Genomic DNA, 23,204 nt, shown 5'->3' on the forward strand with positions numbered 1-23,204 from the left:
AGCGACCTTCAGTATCTTGATGCTGTGAAATTATGGTAGGTTTGAGAGATTTATGACAGAGTATAATCACCCCATTTTTGTTTGTGGTGGAAGGGGAGTAGAAAATGTCCCCCACCCATTGTTTTTTAAGCTTAATTGCCTCAGAGTCATTGAGGTGAGTCTCTTGCAACAAAGCAATGTGGCATTTAAAACGAGCTAGGTGAGATAAGACACGCTGACGTTTAATGGGGTGTTTAAGCACCTTAACATTCCAAGTAACAGTTCTAAGTTGCATAATAAAAAGTATTAATAAACAACTGCTGTAACAAGGAAAAAAATAGGCATATCAATTTTGCAATGGGAAAGAAACAAGATAGTAAAGAAAAAGAAAAGGAGGAAGATGACCTCCAGAAGTTGTATATACATGGATGTGCGAAAGCTAAAGAAGACAAGATAGAAAGTGAATAACCCGAAAGGTAGAGGGACAGCGGAGAACCTGAAAAGACAGGCAAGAGTGGCTTCAGCACAAGAAAAGTGATATTAGATATTAAAACATATGAAGGCGAGTTTCATGGAAGAAAAAAAAACATACAAACGAAAAATGTACCATTCAGGAGACCAAATAAAGTAATAACTACAGTAAAGGAGTGTGACATGAAGAACAATAAAAATCAAAGCTTACCAGTGGAACGTGTAGGAGAACAATTTGGATGGTGAGAGAGGGATACGGTTGGGAAAGGAACATGAGGGTTGCACAAAGAACACTATCTAAAAAAATAAATAAGAAGATGCAAAGAAGGAAAACCATGGATATAAATACTAAACATAACCATTACTATCAAAGTGTCCAGAAAAAAAAAAAGAAAGGACATTAAAGACAAATTAAATTATATCTTCAAGTAATTGCAGATGCTCCTAGTTCCATTGCTTCTGTTTTGTGTTCGTTAATAAAAGTTTGAAGTGCTGAAGTTTCCTCAAACAAGAAAGATTTGTCCTTGAACGTAATTTTGAAAAGGCATGGGTGAAGAAGACCATATCAAATATTCAAGGATTTGAGTTGTAGACGTAAGTCCAAAAACTGTTTGCGACGTGCAGCTGTAGCAGGAGAGAAGCCTTGTGTGAAAAACAGTTTATGACCTGACCATAGTAAAGAGACCATCTTTTTGGCTTCTGAGAGTATTGGCATCAAGTCAGTAAACTGGAGAAAGAGAATAATAATGCCTCTAGGATGTGCACGAGGGCCAGTTGAAGTCTGTGGACCTAAACAATGTGCCCGTTGGATAGAGAGGGGAGAGGTAGAAGGCAAGCGAAGAATTGAAGGTATTGCTGTTTGAAGGAATGCAATCATGTTAGAGACTTCCGAACCTTCTGGAATCCCAAAAAGGCGAAGATTATTTCTCCTATTTATATTTTCTAAGTTTTCAGTAAGCCTTTTAAGTTGAGCTATGTCCTTGGAGATCTGAGGATTGACAGTGTTACAATCTTCAAGGTTACTGATTCTCTGTTCCAGAGTACAAATTTGTTGTTCGTGTTGGAAACATTGCTCCTCAATACGTTACAAAGAGGCATTAGTGTCCATCATAAAGGGCTTTAATGCACGCAATTCCTCTATGACATCATCTAGAGTAAGATGTGTATGTGATTTTGAGGGAGAATCAAGGTCTTATTTTGGGAGCTTGATGGAGGAGGTGTTAGATGTTTTTTTCGCAATTGCGCCAGCAGCATGAATTGAAGAGGTGCTATCCTTTAAAAAGACTGCAGCACTATCCATTGTTAAAGCTGATGGTAGAGAAGATTTAGTTATATGTGTGCACACCACTCAAAGAGGATTATTAGACTTGGAGGAAGATGATGACTGGATACTCTGAGAATTATGTGGTCTCCCCATAAAAGCCAGCAGCAATTTGATAATAGGAAGCCAGCAATGTGAGGTGTTGATGAAATTATATTACGATGAGAAGCTGCTGCGAGAAGTTTCCAACAACAGAGCAAAATATCATAAAAAATATATAAATAGAAATTCCTAAATTATTCTCTCATAACAGGCATGACAGAATACCACAAGAGCAAATCACTTTACTGCACATAGTTAAACAATTGGTGACTAGTTTTAAGGGAACCTTCTGAAATGGAAAAATCCCCTCCGTCAAAGGAAAGCATTTACCATGTTATGAAGAGCAATTTGAAAGAGCTCATTGACAACAAGAGCTGCCAGTGAATACTGAAAGTTGAAAACCTCAGCTAAATGTGTTTGAAGAGAGAGGTCAAAGTTCAGCTGGCTGTCAGAAGGTAATAAATATTCCATTGCAGAGGAAATTAGATTTGTAGAATCACAGCCAGGCAAGCATTTAAAAGTCAAATGGAAACATCTATGTGAAAGTTTAGGTTTGTACAGAGGCTTATGGACTGAAACGCAAATGACACAGATAAATAATTACCTCAGGCCCATTACCTCAGGCCCTCACATGAAGTCTCTGAAATGACTTCAAAACTTGATGTCTTTGTAAGATAAAGACATATTTATGCAGCGGCAGAGTTCCAGTGCTCAAAAATGTAAAAGAAATTAATCATTTTGATGTTAAAACATCTCCTTCTTTTCAGAAAGTGCTAAAAGGAGCTCTAAAGAGCAGCGGCCATCATGCCTGACCTCCAGCCACGCCCCCATCCTGTAGATCTCTTAACTTGACATAAATGTGACTTTGTAACGCCTCTAATTCCACCTCTTCTCCCTTTTTTTCCTCCCATTTCGTTTTGACAGCTGCTTCCCTCCTTTATGTTTTGACTCACTATTTGCAGTCATTAAGTTATTTATCTTTATGGAAAGGAATAAGCATATCACAGAAGATGCAATGTTTAAAAGAAGGGTTAACATAGTTCAAAAGAGTCCACTGCCAGTACCATTGAGCCATCTACCAACTGCACAAAATAATTTCTCTGTTGCCTCAATGTTGCTTCCAATGCCTTCAAGTCTTTGGAAACATCTTAGTTATTAGTAACAAACAATATTTGCATTACTCTTGTTAGGCACATAAGTGCAGCACTGCTGGATGAGTGGCACATGGCAAACGCCTCCCCCTTTGAGACTAACATATCTAAAGCAAGTCTGTTTTGTAAACCCATTGCCCTAATTGCAATAAGCTCTGTGTTTCTAGTGGATGATGCCCTTGCAGTGTTGATGGAAAGATGGGCAACCAAAATATACAGATTTCAAATCTTCAGATCACTCCAAACTACAGAATGAATCATAGTGCATAATATGCAACCATCTACTTGTGAAACTCTATGCTTGGCTCCTCCATGAGTTAATAGTCTCTTATTATCTATTTCATCTACATAGTACACCTTAGGAAACTCTAAATTTAGGTAGCACTTACCTATCCAATTTGCAGGAAGGTAAAAATAAGTATTCTTCCTGGACATATAGTAAAGCCCAGGAACAACAGTGTCCTTTCTAGCAAATATCTGCACCCCAATACTTCGAATCTCTGTATGCATTCACTCCAATCAACCATCTGAGGATTTCTAACCTTTTCTTTCCTTCTCATACAACAAAGTTTTTCTTCTCATTGCCAATCCAAGTTTACCTATGGATGTATTCCAGTAGCTTTCAACCTTTTTTCTTACTTCTCCTAATCTCCTTTAGTTCTTATTTTTGTCTTCAACTCATTCCCTCCCCTCTTTTCTTCCAATTCTTCAATGAAACCTTTTTTGGGTCTAGTCAAATTTCATTTTATTCTTTCTCTAAGTAACTGAAGTGGGGAAAATCGATTTCTGTAAGAAACTTGAAATAGCTTTTCGCATTCTCTACATACCTCACATTATAATAAGGATTCAAATTCTTATACATAGGCCCCTCATCATTAAGCACATCAAAATTGGATAAGTAATACTCAATCTTGGATCCTCTGATAAAGAAAACTGAGAATTACGTTACAAGACAGGGATTAAGTGAGAGGTAAATGATGATAGGTGACTCCCCCTTCTATGGATACATAGGTACACATGTAGCAGAAATGAGCATGCATGACTCACGAGTATTCATGCAAATGACAAAGAAAAACATTATCAGTGAAATTCACCTCTGAACCATATCTATGTAAAATCTGCATATTAAATCTACATTGCTCTTTCAGTGGAAGCACGCTCAACAGAAGAATATAAGCCCACTAATAGTCCAATCATCAATATAAGTAATGGAATAACCGCTGCAGTTATAAGCACTCTACACTTGTTTGGTCAATTAGACCCATGTTTTATCCTAAGCTGATTAGGTTGATTAGATCAAAATGAGTATATGAGTTCAGTTAACTTCAATCTCTATCCATAACCCTACCTCGGCTTCTTCTAATAATAAGAACCCTACTCTTCTACCGGAGCCTGGGACCCTAAGGAGTTTCACAAAAAGTCCTTAGTTATTTGGGCAGGTCACTTCAACCAAGTCAGTCAAGAATTGAAAATCAGTCAATCTTCACTGTGGTAGCCCTGTCCTCAGAGGCCTTTCAAACACTTTCTGTTCAGTCTCAGTCTCATGTGCTTTTGAGACAGGCCCACACTCAGCAAATCATGTCCCTTCAGAAGCCGAGGTACGGTATTCGTGTTCTCTTTGACCTCCTGACTACTGGCTGTTTACTATACTGGCTGTTCACTATCACAGTGACTTTGCTCACTTGTCTCCGTCTCTTCATTGACTGTTTCTGGGAAGTGTTCCTCTGACATACCAGCTCTCAAGCTTTCACCTTTCCTTTGCCACCTTTCCATTCTCAGACCCTCGCTGGCTGAACTGCTTGCCCCTTCTTCAGGGTCTGAGTGCTCACTTTCAGTATCTGCAGTTTGATTCACTGTGGCCACTCTTGGCTCATTCACCACAGACTCTACACTTGTCTCGGGTTGACTTTGGGACTCTAGTGCACAATCTTCTCCCCTCTCTGAGTGTCCAGGATGCACTGGAGTTTGACTCTGCAAATCAGTGGCTGTGGTCACCACTTCTTCATCTGCTTCTCTCACTCTTCTGGTGTTGGAAGGATGTACCCAGTTTGGGAGGCTGCCACACTTCATGGCAGTGTTCATCACAAGGATTACTTAAAAAAGGCCATGCCAGTGGGGGATGAGGCACCAGGCATCTTTTCCTAATATTTTTCTTTATCAGAACCCAGTCTTCCCACACAGAAACACTGATTGAAACAACACATCGTATAAAGACATATCAGTGCATGCCTCCCTATGTAGGTAGGGTCCCGTAAATGTCTGGCAATGGGGAATAACATAGTGTCCAGTAGGACTGGTGTACCATCGAAACCCAAAGCTCATCTTAATACTTTATAATTCTTACTCTGGTCCACCTCTCCTGTTCACTTGCTAGGATTTCTTCCTGCAAACTCTTAGTTTGTTCTCAAGTATCGCCAACTATCAACAACAGGTTTGTAGCAACATCACTTTCTGTTTCACCTAAATTTAACAAGCAAGATTTAAAAGTGCAATATCTTTCCATCTCTTCCTCATAGCTGTTTAAGGCTGTCACATAATCACACCAGCTCCTATATAAATGTTGACTTTCAAGTGGCTAGAGACACAGCACGCTCTAGTGAGAAAAGTCAGTGAATATTCGATTTCCATAAAAACTGTGAAAGCGTACAATACAAATATAAAGTGCACATCCAAATACATAATTACAATAAAATCAGTTAAATAATTGAAAAGCACGCAAAAACAGAAGTACTGAACAGTCAGTGTTTTGTTTATAGGCATCACTGAGCATAGAAAACTGGAAATCCTACAACAGAGCTCAGCTGAAGACAATTGTTGTAAAACCAGTAAGGCAGGGCGACATTGTTTAAAATTCAGTTCACACAGGATAGGCAATATAAAGTGTCTCGGAGGGGCGTCATAAAATTTACAGAAGAAAATTATGTGCAAGGAACATTGGCTAGATAGATTAACACAGGGGCAATTTATCAAAACATCTGACCAGTCATTAATTGCCAGAATGCTAACTAGATGATGGAAGATGTCTAATTTAAAACAGGTTAGGACACACTTGTGCTGGCATTTCTGCACAAGACTAAGTTAAGGTTGTAGTTGTAACCCATTAGTTACAAGAAGCACCTGGTTTTTGATAACACTAGGTTCATCATTTCCTGGGTCTGCCTTTGGTCTTGAAGTAAGTGTAAACACTTTTTCTTTAGGTCCTTTCTCTGACATTGCGTAATACTTTGGGAGTGGTAAATACTTTACATGGACAATGTCTGATGAAAACTGCTTAACAATTTAAACCAGGGTCTAAGATGCGAACCAGTCAGCTTAGGACAGTCATTAATAAGCGGTCAATTTAAAACAGTGGATTTGGAAGTCCATACCTTGTCCCATTGTAGAACGGGCTGAATTTTGATCAGATCAGATTAAAATGTACGGTCTAATGTACAGGTAAACAAAAAAGGTGCTAGAATGCAGCCCTTTCTGACCAGTCTTTCGAGATTAAAAGCACAGGTACTTTCATCTCTATGCCAAAGCACACCTTAGCCTTTCCCCTCAAGTAAATTTCTCTAATAAGGGCAAATATCTGTGGGTTCACCTCGAGCTCAGATAACATTTCCCACAGTTTCTTGTGAAGGACACAGTCAAAAGCATTCGACAAGTCGACAAAAGCTAGATATGGCTGACCATTTTCATTAGGGTGTATTTACCAATAATCAAGTTAAGGCTGAGCCCCTGCTCAATTGTTCCCAGCCCTCTGTGAAAACGGTACTGTACATCCAAGAGAATATTGGAGGCTTCAGCCTGTTCTTCAAATCAACTCAATGCAGTTTTTCCTGTAACTTTCAGCAGTTAGTCAAGTAAGGATATAGGGTGGTAGCAAGCAGGGTTGGAGAGATTCCCTTTTTTGAAGATGGGAATGATAACATACTCTGACCAGGAATTCAGTATACCAGAACGGCAGCAGTCCCCTAACACCCTGGTCAAAATTGGACCCCATAAAGATAACTTGGCCTTAAACAGGTCGATGGGAATACCATCTGGGCCTGGAGCTTTACAGCTGTTACTGCCCATTACTGCTGAGGTGGTTTTGTCAAGGGTAACAGTTAAATTGCTAAAGCCAATAGGTATTTCTAGGCTTTGTCCCTGGATAGGTGTGCTAGGGATAGAGTAGTGGGCAACCCAGACAAACTTGTTAATGGCCAACTCTAATCTGGCAGCACTGTCATCCTTTAGTAAGAGGCCATTGATTACATGCCAGAAAGCTGACATACCCTTACCCAGACTGGCTTGAATCAATGATTCCCCTGGCAAATGCTTTAACTCCCTTTTCCTCATCTTCAGCACTAACCTATGTTCATGCCTACACCTACCCGTATAAAGGGCTTTCATTAGAAACTTATGGGCTAGAGTACAGTTACTATTAAACCATCCTGATCTAGAGAAGTTATCCTGGGGCAGGATTTTAGTTAAAGCTTGTTTAATCCCATTGGAAATCTTGAGAAAAGCAGTGTTAACCTCCTCATAATTGGTAGAGTAATCTAAACAGATGTCAAAGGCACCCCTGTAAGTAGTGATAACTTTTTCGAGGAGAGTATACAGATTGACCCCTGACTAGCGTAATGGGGTGCCATTCCAAGTGGTTAACAAAGAGTTATCAAGAGAATACAAAACATGATTACTTTTTGAGCCCCCATGCCGGGTTACCATTTAAGCTTTGAGGATAGTGATTACTCATAGAAATAGAATGAGTAGTAAAATCATTTACTAGTTTTTCAAGGTTGTGGGAGGCAGGAAAGTAGTCAGTAACAGTGCTGTTGCCACGTCCGTTGAAGGTAGGATAAAAAGTAACAGGAGGGTTGCACAACTCAGTGGAAAGAGTGAGGTCAAACTTGATTAATAGGTCTGTCAGTTTCATTCCATGTACGCTGTGACTAAAGTGAATTTGGTTGTTATTGTTAATGTCACAAACCCTTTAGGGGCAAGTAGCTTAAACCGGTGTTAAGATCACCTCTGCAAAAAAGAAGGGGGACAGGGAGTTGATGAAGATCAAGCACCCATGCTTCTAGATCATGAACCTTGAATCAAAAGGGGGGTGCTGTTCCTATAGGACAGGAGAAAAAGATAAAGTTGGGAGAAGTGTAACTGAGATAAATCTTTCATTTTCCTTTTTTTCCTTCTGAGAGCACGGTCCTTGATCTTTTGAATGTCACTCCACTTCTGAATGCTATCAACTAACTCCTTCAAATGTAATTTAATTCCCAGTATCAACATATTCTTGATAGTATCCTCGACTGATAACATCCTAAAATTCTTCCTCTGATTTTGACTTTAAGACAAATCAAATCCAAACTCTATAGCCACCAACTTCTCATGAGCTCCACAAGCGCCTCAGAGGTTTCTCCATAGTGTATCAATCTAGGAGTCCCTACTCAAGATTTCCCTTGATAAGCTCTTCAAATTCTGCCTTCAGTCTCACGTCACCTAGTCTCCCTGAAGCATTCCCCACCCCTGGGGTTTATGGTTCGGGACTTTCCTCAACATCTGTGACTGGTAGAGTCTTAATAGGAGCCCCTCCTGTATGGGGTCATGCTCCCATGTCTAGCTTATTACAAATACTTGATGTACCAGGAGTTATAGTGACCGTGGATGCACATTAAATGGTAATATTAGTGTTTGGGGTTCCTAATTGCAGGCCTGTAGCAACAAGTGGTAAGCCTCCCTCAGGGAGACTATGATCAATGGGTGCACTGACACTCATGTCTATGGGCTGTGGGGTCCCTCTAGCTGGGGGAACAGTATTATATGGAAGTGGTCGGAAAGTCAACAAACCCAAAAACTCATCACAAGTCACTATCGCTAGTCTCTTCTCTTTGTTTCCACCCCCCTCTTGCAATTTCTTTCTCTCTGCTCTTCCTCTTGTTATTGCAGGGTGCATCCCTATGCCCCAGTTATTTCTCTCTCCATTCCTGCTGTTCCACATCTAACCCTGCTTCCATCTACTATGGACTATATTCATTGCTCGGGTCTGATATTTCTCCTTCTCTTTCCCTTCTGTGGTTTGCTTCCATGCATTCAAAGCCTCAAATTATGCAGGTCTGATACAACACTCACCTCAGGTTCTTGATTATCTTTCAAATTAAAGGTACCATGTTGGGGAAACTGCAAGGATCCTTCATTCGCTGTGCTCTTATTCCATTGTGTGACCTAGACACATGAATATAACCTGATGTTCGTTGTCATGTAATGTGCAGGCATGCCCTCCGGAGGGGCTTCCTTGTCCTAACAAACAGGTATTTTTACATTATCACTAAGCAAAATTCTCAATTCCTTGAATATTTTCAGCTTTACTCTGTATGTGGCAGTTCTCAGCAAATTACAAAGTGATACTCAACAACACCAGCAGCCAATCCTTGAACAGCACTACTGAACCAATCACTCACAGCGCAACACACAATGATGTAACAACCAATCCCAGTGTGCACAGCCATCGACCATCCAATACCAATGCCGCACCGTATGACGTAATTTGCATTTCTCTAAGCAGCTCTCATTCCATAGCAATCAGCTTCACATAAGCAAAGAATCAAAAAAACAAAAACAAAGCCATAACTCTTGACTATTCTGCTAAAGAAAGCAAAAATCAACAGTGACTCAGGAAAATAGGGAATAATGTTCTCCTGGTTCTATCACACACACAAAATGAATTCTTGATCAACAGAAAATTATCCTGGCTAGTGTGGCCTGCTCCCATGCACAAAGGATCAACCAACCACCAATCTCAGTAGGTACACCCTTATAATAAAATTAATAAGTCCTTACTTTGGTGCAGCTGATCGCATATAACGGTCCAACACCTCAAACTTAACAGAAAATGTAAAACTCAATATCTATCCCTTGACCTTGGATTATAACGAATCTGATAACCAAACATCAACTTTTTGTAGCAAGTGTGTTTGTATTCATAAGCACAAGTGATATACATGAAAAGGCATTTCAGTTCTCAACTACCACATAGGGCACTTCTGGCCCCAATTTGACGCCACACGGCAAAGCACACTAACTCAACAAAACCACAAACAATGCAACACTCTACAACACACAACCGAAGATGCACAGCCCTACTTATACTCAGTCTCCTAGGACACTGCAACCGCTTCAGGAACGCCAGCATACCACCAATACTCTGAATCTGACCTTGCACACTCTGGAACATGGGCTGACCCAGGCTAGATTCTAAATAGCTCTGGGTCAAATATCTAACTGTCTGCACCTCAGTTGGAACAATCCTCTGCTACCAGATTTTGGTGCAGCAGGTTTACATCATGCAGATTTCTGGTGTAAACTGAAGTACACGCTGCACTCAGGTGGTCGGACCTTTAGGCATGGACAGAGGCATTACAACAATTCAAATACATAATACATTTAAATGCATGAAGCACATTTGACCCCACACATATGAAGGAGAGTATTAGATTTGCAAACCATTAATATTTATTAACAGATTTGCAAACTAAAAACTCAAATCATTCAAATTAATTGTAAATCACTAATCAATACCTGAATGCATTAGTATGATTCAAAGCAATTCAAAATCACAAATACAAAAACAAGCTGTTTAAAGTTGTCATAAAGTGGATTGAAGCAGGCACAGTTTCCCCTGAAGGGAAATTCCCTGATTTGTTAAGCTAGGGAAGTGGGTAAATTTTGTGGAGAAGTCAGACAGAAGATATCAGCAAGTAAAACCCCAAAAGGCAGAATTAAATAAAGATTCAATCAAATAAGTAGGAAAATGATTTACCCATGTGTCTAATTCTTTCAGGAAGGGGTAATGAACATGTTTCTTCTGAGGGGAGTGGAAAAGGCATCTGAATTAACTAACTCAGCAATGCATGGTTAAATCATGTCGTCTACAAGAGTTTCAACCGCCTACAATTCTCATGAAGAGAATCAATTGGGAATGAACATGTGGCTATAATAAAGGTGTCAAGCTTCTTCCTAGCTACCACCCATAAAGTCGCTGCTGCGTCACCTTCAGTTGGATATCTGTAGTGGTATAATAAACAACTGTCAGGGTGTTCCCACCTGTAGGTGCGGAGCTCATTATTTCACTCTCCAAGCAACATATACATTTAAACATTTACACAACAACTGTACAAGAAAATGCATTTTAATTAACGTTTGTTGGTACAGCTTGGGCTCTTACAAAGAGAAAGGGAAAACATACAGGGCAGACCAAAAACAAAAGAACCCTATAAAGTATCCCTCTCCTAAAGTTGGAAGTTCTTGTGAAGAGGGGAAATAAGCTACGTCTAGACATCACCTCACTCAGTAGTGAGAATAGGGGAAATCCCTTTTCTTTAAATAATAACCCTGAACCACTCTAGTAGTGGCATGCTATGTTGTCGGATTCACCCTGACTCCTAAAGGTCAGGGTGAGCTGGACCATAGTTCTGGCAGCTTTTTGAATTATATTGTTCTAGAGCTTTTTTTTACTAGTAAATAAAATTCCTCTTCCATCCCCAAGGTATCCCTTTATTAATGGGGAGGATGGGAAATATTAAAAACGATGTGTAAGGAAATGCGTTCCTTGGCATGGCTAAACCCTAACTTTTTGCCTTTTGTTGATGCCAGTTATAATTGAAAGTGTGCTTGGACCCTGCTAACCAGGCCCCAGCACCAGTGTTCTTTCCCTAAACTATACCTTTGTTCCCACAATTGGCAGAGCCCTGGCACACAGATAGGTCCCTTGTAAATGGTACCCCTGGTACGAAGGACCCTGTGGCCAGGGAAGGTCTCTAAGGGCTGCAGCATGTATTATGCCACCCTGGGGACCCCCCCACTCAGCACATGCACACTGCCTCACAGCTTGTGTGTGCTGGCGGGGAGAAAATAACTAAGTCGACATGGCACTCCCCTCAGGGTGCCATGTCCACCTCTCACTGCCTGTGGCATATGTAAGTCACCCCTCTAGCAGGCCTTACAACCCTAAGGCAGGGTGCACTATACCACAAGTGAGGGCATAGTTGCATGAGCACTATGCCCCTACAGTGTCTAAGCAAAACCTTAGACATTGAAAGTGCAGGATAGCCATAAAGAGTATATGGTCTGGGAGTCTGTCAATTACGAACTCCACAGTTCCATAATGGCTACACTGAAATCTGGGAAGTTTGGTATCAAACTTCTCAGCACAATAAATGCACACTGATGCCAGTGTGGGATTTATTGTAAAATACACCCAGAGGGCATCTTAGAGATGCCCCCTGAATACCAGTCCGACTCCTAGTGCTAGGCTGACCAGTTTCTGCCAGCCTGCCACAACCAGACGCGTATTTGGCCACATGGGGTGAGTGCCTTTTGTTACAGCACCCCAGGGCATTCCAGCTAGATGGCGTCACCTACCAGTCAGGACAGCCCCTAAGGTGCCCTGAGCTGAGGTGACCCTGCCTTTAGAAATCCTCCATCTTGAGTTTGGAGGATTTCCCCAATAGGAATAGGGATGTGCCCCCCCCCCCTCAGGGAGGAGGCACAAAGAGGGTGTAGCCACCCTCAAGGACAGTAGCCAATGGCTACTGCCCCCCTGACCTAAACACACCCCTAAATTTAGTATTTAGGGGCGACCCTGAACCTAGGAAATCAGATTCCTGCAACCTGAAGAAAGAAGAGGGACTGCTGACCTGAAAGCCCTGCAGAGACAAAGGAGATACCAACTGACTTAGCCCCAGCCCTACCTGCCTGTCTCCAGACTCAAAGAACCTGCACAGAGACGCATCCGACGGGGACCAGCGACCTCTGAGGACTCAGAGGACTGCCCTGAACCTAAAGGACCAAGAAACTCCCGAGAACAGCAGCACTGTTCAGAACCTGCAACAACTTTGCAATAAATAAGCAACTTTTAAAGAGACTCTCCCTTCCCGTCGGAAGCGTGAGACTTCACACTCTGCACCTGATGCCCCCGGCTCGAGTTCAGGAGAACCAACACTGCAGAGAGGACTCCCAGGCAAATCCAACAACATAGACACCCTAAGTCAACCTCCCTGCACCCCCACAGTGACGCCTGCATAGAGGATCCAGAGGCTCCCCCTGACGCGACTGCCTGGTAACAAAGGAACCCGACGCCTGGACCAAGCACTGCACCCGCAGCCCCCAGGACCGAGAGAAACCACCTACCAGTGCAGGAGTGACCAGCAGGCAGACCTCATCCTAGCCCAGTTGGTGGCTGGCCCAAGAAGCCCCCCTGTGCCCTGTCTGCAAAGTGATCCCCGGGTCCCTCCATTGTTTTTAATAGCAAACCCGATGCCTACTTTGTCCACTGCACCCGGCAGCCCCTGTGGCGCTAAGGGTGTGTTTTGTGGGCTTGTGTGTGTCCCCCACAGTGCTCTAAAACCCCCCTGGTCTGCTCACCGAGGACGCAGATACTTACCTGTAAGCAGACTAGGACCGGAGCACCCCTGTTCTTCATAGGTGCCTATGTGTTTTGGGCCCTCCTTTGACCTCTGCACCTGACCGGCCCTGTGTTGCTGGTGCTGTGGTTTTGGGGTTGCCTCGAACCCCCAAAGGTGGGCTGCCTATGCCCAGGAGACTAACTGTGTAAGTGCTTTACCTACCTGCAAAAACTAACCAAAACTTACCTCCTCCAGGAACTGTTGATTTTTGCAGTGTCAACTTTTAAAATAGCTTACTGCCATTTCAACTAAAACTGTGTGTACTACTGTTTTAAATCAAAGTTCTATACTTAGCTGTGTGAAGTACCTTGAATTTTATGTACTTACCTCAAATCTTGAATCTTGTGGTTCTAAAATCAATTAAGAAAATAATATTTTTTATTTTAAAAAAACCTATTGGCCTGAAGTTAAGTCTTTGAGTGTGTGTTCCTCATTTATTGCCTGTGTGTGTACAACAAATGCTTAACACTAACCTCTGATAAGCCTACTGCTCAACCACACTACCACAAAATAGAGCATTAGTATTATCTAATTTTGCCACTATCAACCGCTAAGGGGAACCCTTGGACTCTGTGCACACTATCTCTCACTTTGAGATAGTATATACAGAGCCAGCTTCCTACTTTGGTGGATCAGCGGTGGAGTCTAAGACCTTGCATTTGCTGGACTACTCAGCCAAAACCTTATCACACGACTAAATTCCCAAAATTGTCATTAGAAACTGATTTTTGCAATTTGACTATTTTTCTAAATTTTTAAAAGTCCTGCTAGGGTCTTGTGTAAATCCCTGTTAGCATTTCTTTTAGAGTTTAAAAGTTTGTAAAAGTTTAGATTTAAGTTCTATAAATCGTTTTTAGATTCTTAAAAAGTAATCCCAACTTTTAGAGTGATAATCTCGAATACAGATGAAATGGAACTCAATCTCACCCTTTACCTGCATCTAGGGATGTCAGACTTAAGGTCTCTCTGTAAGTTAAAAAAGATAAAAACTGGGTCCAACCCTTCCAAAGTGAAGCTCCAGGAGCTTTTGGCAGAGTTCACAAGGGACCACCCCTCTGAGGATACTCCTTCAGATGGGGAAGTTAGTATGCAGGAGGAAGAACTCCCTCCTCCTGCCCTAAATAGGGAGAACCTGGTTCCCAAAACCCTGACTCCACAAATCATAGTTAAAGAACCTGGGGCCAGATGTAGGTAAGTTTGGGATTGCGACTCGCAATTTGCGAGTCGCAATCCCATATGCAGAATGGTGTCCCTGACACCATCTGCAAATCGCAAGGTGGTTGCAAAGACCCACCTCATTAATATTAATGAGGTGGGACGCATTTTGCGCCCCTTTTGCGATTCCCTGCACTCACAGGGATGGTGGCCTGCTGGAGACAGCAGACCACCATGTCTGTGACTGCTTTTTTAATAAAGCAGCTTTTTTTATTTTTGTACTGCAGCCCGTTTTCTTTAAAGGAAAATGAGTTGCAATACACTCGGGAAAATGAAACCATTTGGTTTCCTTTTTCAGAGTAGTCAGTGGTCCATTGGACCACTGCCTGCTCTGAAAAAATATTTTTGGCAACATTCACAAAGGGGAAGGGGTCCCATGGGGACCCCTTCCCTTTTGCGAATGAGTTAGCACCCACTTCACATGGGTGCTAACTGCGAATTGCTTTGCGACCGCGTTCGTGGTCACAAAGCAATTCTGCATCGTGGTGCGACTCGCAAATAGGAAGGGGGAACACCCCTTCCTATTTCCGAGTCGCATTCCCATTTTGCGAGTCGGTACCGACTCGTTAAATGGGAATGTGCATCGCGATGCCCATTTTGCATGGCGCAAACTGCGAATTTCGCAGTTTGCGCCATGCAAAACGGTTCCTACATCTGGCCCCTGGTTCTTCCACAGGGGAGACCAGCAACTCTGGAAGCATTGAGGACAGCCTCAATGAAGAGGACCTCCTGTTAGCCTGTTTATGAAGGAACATCTGTTAAGTAATTGCTTCAATGATAAACTGCATCAACATCTGGTAGACCTAGGTCCAATTTCTCCCCAAGAATTGGGAAAGAAGGCAGACCACTGGGTCAAGACTAGGGTGACCAAGACTTCCACAGGGGGTGACCAACAGAAAGGGGTCACAAAGCTTCCCCAGTGGAAAAGTGATGAGACATCCAAGGGAAAAAGTAAAGAGTCTTCTACAGGGCCCCAAAAACCTGCTCAGGAGGGTGGGCCCGAGCCTCTTCACAGTCCACAAATGGGTATAAGGGTAAAAACTTTGATCCCAAGAAGGCCTGGTGTCGAAACTGTTGTCAGCATGGACACCAAACTGGAGACAAGGCATGTCCAAACAAACGTCCCACAACTACTCTAATTAATACTGGAATAGCCAGTCTCCATGTGGGATCAACAGTGTGCCCAGAGCAAATCAGGGTTCACACTGAAGCTACATTAGCTTGAGGGTGGGGTGGATTTAGCCACACTCGCTGCCTGGCTGCCTAACATGCAAAAATACAGGCAGCAGCTCTTAATCAAAGGGACTAAAGTAGAAGCCCTGAGGGATACAGGTGCCAGTGTCACCATGGTGACAGACAAACTGGTTTCCCCAGGACAGTACCTGGCTGAACAGACATATCCAGTCACTAATTCTGACAATCAAACTAAAGTCCATCCAATGGCAACTTTAGAAGGGGGAGGGGTCTCTGGCCTGAAACAGGTGGTAGTCTCCTCTGCAATCCCAATAGAATGTTTGCTAGGGAATGATCTTCAGTCCTCAGCATGGGTTGAGGTAGACCTCAAGACCCATGCAGCCATGCAGGGTATCCCTGAACTGGTGTGTGTCAAGACAAGGGCACTGAGCAGGGCTCAGGGTGAAAAAGAAGTGTTGGAGTCTGGAATAATGGCCCAACCATCCAAGAGAAAAAGAAAGAAAACTGGGTAACCAGCTTCAACACAGCAAAAGAAACAGAACCTCTCTTCCCAGGAAGATGTTCTATCCCATGAGGGAACTGAGTCCATGGAGCTGGAGCCTTACCAGGTTGAGCTCTTGGCCCAGGGGGACCCTCAAGGGAACAGCTGTGTAAGGGGCAAGAGACTTGTCTCTCTCTTGAAGGCCTAGGACAGCAAGCAGCTGAGCACGAAAAAGGAACTGTCAGTGGAACACACAGGGTCTATTGGGAAGATGGACTCCTTTACACTGAGGCAAGGGATCCCAAACCTGGCGCCACTAGGAGAGTGGTAGTGCCTCAGGAGTTTATGGAGTTCATTCTGACCTTAGCCCATGATATTCCCCTTGCTGGGCATTTGGGACAAACCAAGACATGGGAGAGATTAGTCAACCATTTCTACAGGCCCAATATGTCCCAGAAGGTAATGGAGTTTTGCACCTCCTGTGTCACCTGTCAAGCCAGTGGTAAGACAGGTGGCCATCCAAAGGCCCCCCTCATTCCACTTCCAGTGGTGGGGGGCCCATTTGAGAGAGTGGGAGTGGACATAGTGGGTCCACTTGAACCTCCCACATCATCAGGGAACCAGTATATCCTGGAAGTAGTGGATCATGCTACCAGGTACCCTGAGGCAATTCCTCTTAGGTCTAGTACTACTGCTGCTGCAGTAGCTAAAGCACTCATAGGTATTTTTACCAGAGTGGGATTGCCTAAGGGGGTGGTTTCTGACAGAGGTATCAACTTCATGTCAGCTTACCTGAAACACATGTGGAATGAGTGTGGGGTGACTTACAAATTCAACACACCATACCATCCACAAACCAATGGTCTTGTTGAAAGGTGTAACAAGACATTGAAGGACATGATCATGGGGCTCCATGAAAAACTCAAAAGGAGATGGGATATCTTCTTGGCATGTCTGCTTTTCGCCTACAGAGAGGTGCCACAGAAGGGAGTATGGTTTTCACCTTTTGAGCTTCTGTTTGGTCATCCTATTAGGGGACCACTGGCACTTGTAAAAGAAGTCTGGGAGAGACCTCTCCATGAGCCTGAACAAGATGTGGTGGACTATGTACTAGGCCTACATTCAAGGATGGCAGAGTACATGGAAAAGGCAAGCAAAAACCTTGAGGCCAGCCAACAACTCCAGAAGCTGTGGTATGAACAAAGGGCTGCTATGGTTGAGTTTCAGCCAGGGCAGAAAGTCTGGGGTCTGGAGCCTATGGCTCCCAGGGCACTTCAGGACACATGGAGTGGCCCTTAACCAGTACTAGAGAAAAAGAGTCAGGTTATCTACCTGGTGGACCTAGGCACTAGCAGGACCCCCAAGAGGGTGATCCATGTTAACAGCCTTGAGCTCTATCATGACAGGGCAGATGTAAACCTGTTAATGGCTACAGATGAGGACCAGCAAGCAGAGAGTGAACCTCTCCCTGATCTCCTCTCCACTGACCCTAAAGATGGCTCAGTAGATGGAGTGATCTATTCAGACACCCTCTGGCCAACAGCAGGCAAGTCCTCCAGCAGTTTGCTTAGCTCTTTTCCTTGACCGCTGGTCAGACACATCTGTGTACCCATGACGTGGACACAGGAGACAGTGGGGGTGATTCTGACCGCGGCGGACGGCGGTCGCCGCCCGCCAAGCGGTTCCCGCCGAAAGACCGCGGCGGTCATTCTGGCTTTCCCACTGGGCCGGCGGGCGACCGCCGAAAGTCCGCCCGCCAGCCCAACGGGAAACACCCTTCCCACGAGGACGCCGGCTCAGAATGGAGCCGGCGGAGTGGGAAGGTGCGACGGGTGCAGTTGCACCCGTCGCGAATTTCAGTGTCTGCAAAGCAGACACTGAAATTCTTCGTGGGGCCCCCAGGGGCCCCGCGGCACCCCCTACCGCCATCCTGTTCCTGGCGGGAGAACCGCCAGGAACCGGATGGCGGTAGGGGGTGTCAGAATCCCCTTGGCGGCGGAGCGCGCTCCGCCGCCATGGAGGATTCTCAAGGGCAGCGGGAAGTCGGCGGTACACAGCCGACTTTCCGTTTCTGGCCGCGGCTGAACCGCCGCGGTCAGAATGCCCAGCGGTGCACCGCCAGCCTGTTGGCGGTGCTACCGCCGACCTCCGCCATGGCGGTAATTACCGCCAGGGTCAGAATGACCCCCAGTATGCCTGTCAAGAATAAAATATTCAGACAGTCTGACCAAGTCAAAGAAAGCATCAAAGTGGAAGTCCACAAGATGCTGGAGTTGGGAGTAAGGGAGCACTCTGACAACCCCTGGGCTAGGCCAGTGGTCTTGGTCCCCAAACCTCACACCAAAGATGGCAAGAAAGAGATGAAGTTTTGTGTGGACTACAGCGGACTCAACTCTGTCACCAAGAAAAATGCTCACCCCATCCCAAGGGCAGATGAGCCCTTGACAGCAGGGTACTGGCAAATCAAAATGGCACCTGGAGCAAAAGAGAAAACAGCATTCTCTGCACCTGATGACACTACCAGTTTACAGTGATGCCCTTTGGCTTAAAGATTACCCCTTCCACCTTCCAAAGGTTGGTGAATCATGTCCTTGCTGGCTTGAAGTCCTTTAGTGCAGCATATCTTGATGATATTGCTGCCTTTAGCTCCAATAGGCAGGATCAACTGGTCCACCTGAAGAAGGTTTTGCAGGCCCCGCAAGCAGCAGTCTTCTCTATCAAGGCATCTAAATGTCAGATAGGGCAGGGTACTGTGGTTTACTTGGGACACCTTGTAGGTGGAGGCCAAGTTCAGCCACTCCAACCCAAGATCCAGACTATTCTGGACTGGGTAGCTCCAAAAACTCAGACTCAAGTCAGAGCATTCCTTGGCTTGACTGGGTACTATACAAGGTTTGTGAAGGGATATGGATCAATAGTGACACCCCTCACAGAACTAACCTCTAAGAAAATGCCCAAGAAAGTTAACTGGACCTCGGACTGTCAAAAGGCCTTTGACACCGTGAAGCAAGCTGTGTGTACAGCACCAGTTTTGAAAGCTCCAGGTTATTCTAAGCAGTTCATTGTGCAGACTGATCCCTCTGAGCATGGGATAGGAGCAGTCCTGTCCCAAACAAATGATGATGGCCTTGACCAGCCTGTTGCTTTTATTAGCAAGAGGTTACTCCCCAGAGAACAGCGTTGGAGTGCCATAGAGATGGAGGCCTTTGCTGCGGTTTGGTCCCTGAAGAAGTTGAGACCACACGTTTTTGGTACTCACTTCACAGTTCAAACTGAGCACATACCTCTCGCATGGCTCATGCAAATGAAAGGAGAAATCCCTAATCTGCTGAGGTGGTCCATGTCCCTACAGGGAATGGACTTGGTAGTGGAACACAGACCTGGGACTGCCCATGCCAATGCAGATGGCCTTTCCAGGTTCTTCCACTTAGAAAATGAAGACTATCTTAGGAAAGGTTAGTCTCATCCTCTTTCGTTTGGGGGGTAGGTTGTGTAAGGAAATGCCTTCCTTGGCATGGTTACCCCCTAACTTTTTGCCTTTTGTTGATGCTAGTTATGATTGAAAGTGTGCTGGGATCCTGCTAACCAGGCCCCAGCACCAGTATTCGTTCCCTAAACTGTACCTTTGTTCCCACAATTGGCAGAGCCCTGGCACACAGATAAGGCCCTTGTAAATAGCACCCCTGATACCAAGGGCCCTGTGGCCAGGGAAGGTCTCTAAGGACTGCACATTTATTATGCCACCCTGGGGCCCCCCTCAGTCAGCAAATGCACACTGCCTCACAGCTTGTGTGTGCTGGTGGGGAGAAAATGACTAAGTCAACATGGCACTCCTCTCAGGGTGCCATGTCCACCTCTCACTGCCTGTGGCATAGGTAAGTCACCCCTCTAGCAGGCCTTACAGCCCTAAGGCAGGGTGCACTATACCACAGGTGAGGGCATAGTTGCATGAGCACTATGCCCCTAGTGTCTAAGCAAAATCTTAGACATTGTAAGTGCAGGGTAGCCATAAAGAGTATATGGTCTGGGAGTCTGTCAATTATGAACTCCACAGTTCCATAATAGCTACACTGAAATCTGGGAAGTTTGGTGTCAAACTTCTCAGCACAATAAATGCGCACTGATGCCAGTGTGGGATTTATTGTAAAATACACCCAGAGGGCATCTTAGAGATGCCCCCTGAATACCAGTCCGACTCCTAGTGCTACGCTGACCAGTTTCTGCCAGCCAGCCACAACCAGATGAGTTTCTGGCCACATGGGGAGAGTGCCTTTGTCACTCTGTGGCCAGGAACAAAGCCTGTACTGGGTGGAGGTGCTTCTCACCTTACCCTGCAGGAACTGTAACACCTGGTGGTGAGCCTCAAAGGCTCATGCCTTTTGTTATAGCACCCCAGGGCATCCCAGCTAGTGGAGATGCCCACCTCTCCGGCCACTGCCCCTACTTTTGGTGGCAAGGCGGGAGGAGATACTGAGAAACACAAGAAGGAGTCACCTACCAGTCAGGACAGCCCCTAAGGTGCCCTGAGCTGAGGTGACCCCTGCCCTTAGCAATCTTCCATCTTGAGATTTGAGGATTCCCCAATAGGAATAGGGATGTGCCCCCCTCCCCTTAGGGTGGAGGCACAAAGAGGGTGTAGCCACCATCAAGGACAGTAGCCATTGGCTACTGCCCCACTGACCTAAACACACCCCTAAACTTAGTATTTAGGGGCGACCCTGAACCCAGAAAATCATATTTCTGCAACCTGAAGAATGAAGAAGGACTGCTGACCTGAACGCCTCGCAGAGACGACGGAGACACCAACTGACTTGTCCCCAGCCCTACCGGCCTGTCTCCAGACTCAAAGAACCTACACAGCGGCAGATCCGACAGGGACCAGCGACCTCTGAGGACTCACAGGACTGCCCTGAACCTAAAGGACCAAGAAACTCCCGAGAACATCGGCACTGATCAGAACCTGCAACAACTTTGCAACAAAGAAGCAACTTTTAAAGAGACTCTCCCTTCCTCCGGATGCGTGAGACTTCACACTGCACCCGACACCCCCGGTTCGAGTTCAGGAGAACCAACATTGCAGAGAGGACTCCCAGGCGACTCCAATGACGTGGACACCCTGAGTCGACCTCCCTGCACCCCCACAGTGATGCCTGCATAGAGGATCCAGACGCTCCCCCTGACCGCGACTGCCTGGTAACAAAGGAACTCGACACCTGGACCAAGCACTTCACCCGCAGCCCCCAAGACCGAGAGGAACCACTAACCAGTGCAGGAGTGAATAGCAGGTGGCCCTCATCCTAGCCCATTCGGTGGCTGGCCCGAGAAGCTCCCCTGTGCCCTGTCTGCATCGCCTAAGTGATCCCCTAGTCCCTCCATTGCTTTCAATAGCAAACCAGACACCTACTTTGTCCACTTCAACCAGCCGCCCCTGTGCAGCTGAGGGTGTGTTTTGTGGGCTTGTGTGTGTCCCCTCAGTGCTCTACAAAAAAACCCTGGTCTGCTCCCCGAGGATGCAGGTACTTACCTGTAAGCAGACTAGGACCGGAGCACCCCTCTTCTTCATAGGCACCTATGTGTTTTGGTCCCTACTTTGACCTCTGCACCTGACCTGCCCTGTGTTGCTGGTTCTGTGGCTTTGGGGTTGCCTTGAACCCCCAACGGTTGGTTGCCTATGCCCAGGAGACTGACTGTAAGTGCGTTACTTACCTACAAAAACTAATCAAAACTTACCTCCCCCAGGAACTGTTGATTATTGCACTGTGTCCACTTTTAAAATCGCTTATTGCCATTTTAACCAAAACTGTGTGTACTACTGTTTTAAATCAAAGTTCTATACTTACCTGTGTGAAGTACCTTGCGTTTTATGTACTTACCTCAAATCTTGAACCTTGTGGTTCTAAAATAAATTAAAAGGTATTTTTCTATATAAAAACTATTTGCCTGGAGTCATGTCTTTGAGTGTGTGTTCCTCATTTATTGCCTGTATGTACTACAAATGCTTAACACTACCCTCTGATAAGCCTACTGCTTGACCACACTACCACAAAACTGAGCGTTAGTATTATCTAATTTTGCCACTATCAACCTCTAAGGGGAACCCTTGGACTCTGTGCACACTATCTCTCACTTTGAGATAGTATATACAGAGCCAACTTCCTACACTACGTAAGGGGCATTCAGGATATTGTGGGCCTATGACCCTTTTAAAACCCTGACATGTTTCCGCCCTACAGTACTGGCCTAAAAGGGTCCTGGGCATTCATCAGGGCAGGAATATACTTCTGTTCCCCCAATGTCACACTGCTGTGTCTAATCACGTTGGAATTTATGGGCCTTTCTCTGTTTGATAGATTCCTAATACTTGCTCATCTGGATTTTCCTTTATTTCTTAAATGTCTGGATTTTTTCTTGGTCCTGCACTTTATACATTTCTTTATTTATACATTCAGTTTGTTCCATTAGGCTTTCTGTATCATTGTCATGGAGTTCATATTATTTGCCCCCAGCTGTTTCGCCCCCAGCTATGCTAATTACATATTGGCTCGTGGTAGGAGCAGGTCCTACATAGTGCTGAAATGAGTAAATGGACAGTCATAATAGTGTTATTGAATAGGGCACATTGATGACCTTTTTGTACTGTTGAAGGGTAATGAAGAAACAGCAGTGAAATTTATTGAGGGCATCAATGATAATAATTTGAACTTACATTTCTCATTTCATGTCATTGTATTAGTAAGTAACTATTGGTTTCCAGGTCACACACAAGTAGAATACATCATGTGTGATTTGGTGACTGAGTGGTCTGATTTCGGACACATAACGGCTCCCGTCAATAACACTACGGTGAGCTAGTGTGTTTGCAGGCAAGAGGTGTATGCAATATGGTGAATTAGGTGGGCAATATCACAAGTAGGCATGTT

This window comes from Pleurodeles waltl, chromosome 12 (genome assembly GCF_031143425.1).
Source record: "Pleurodeles waltl isolate 20211129_DDA chromosome 12, aPleWal1.hap1.20221129, whole genome shotgun sequence".
NCBI classification, from domain to species: Eukaryota; Metazoa; Chordata; class Amphibia; order Caudata; family Salamandridae; genus Pleurodeles; species Pleurodeles waltl.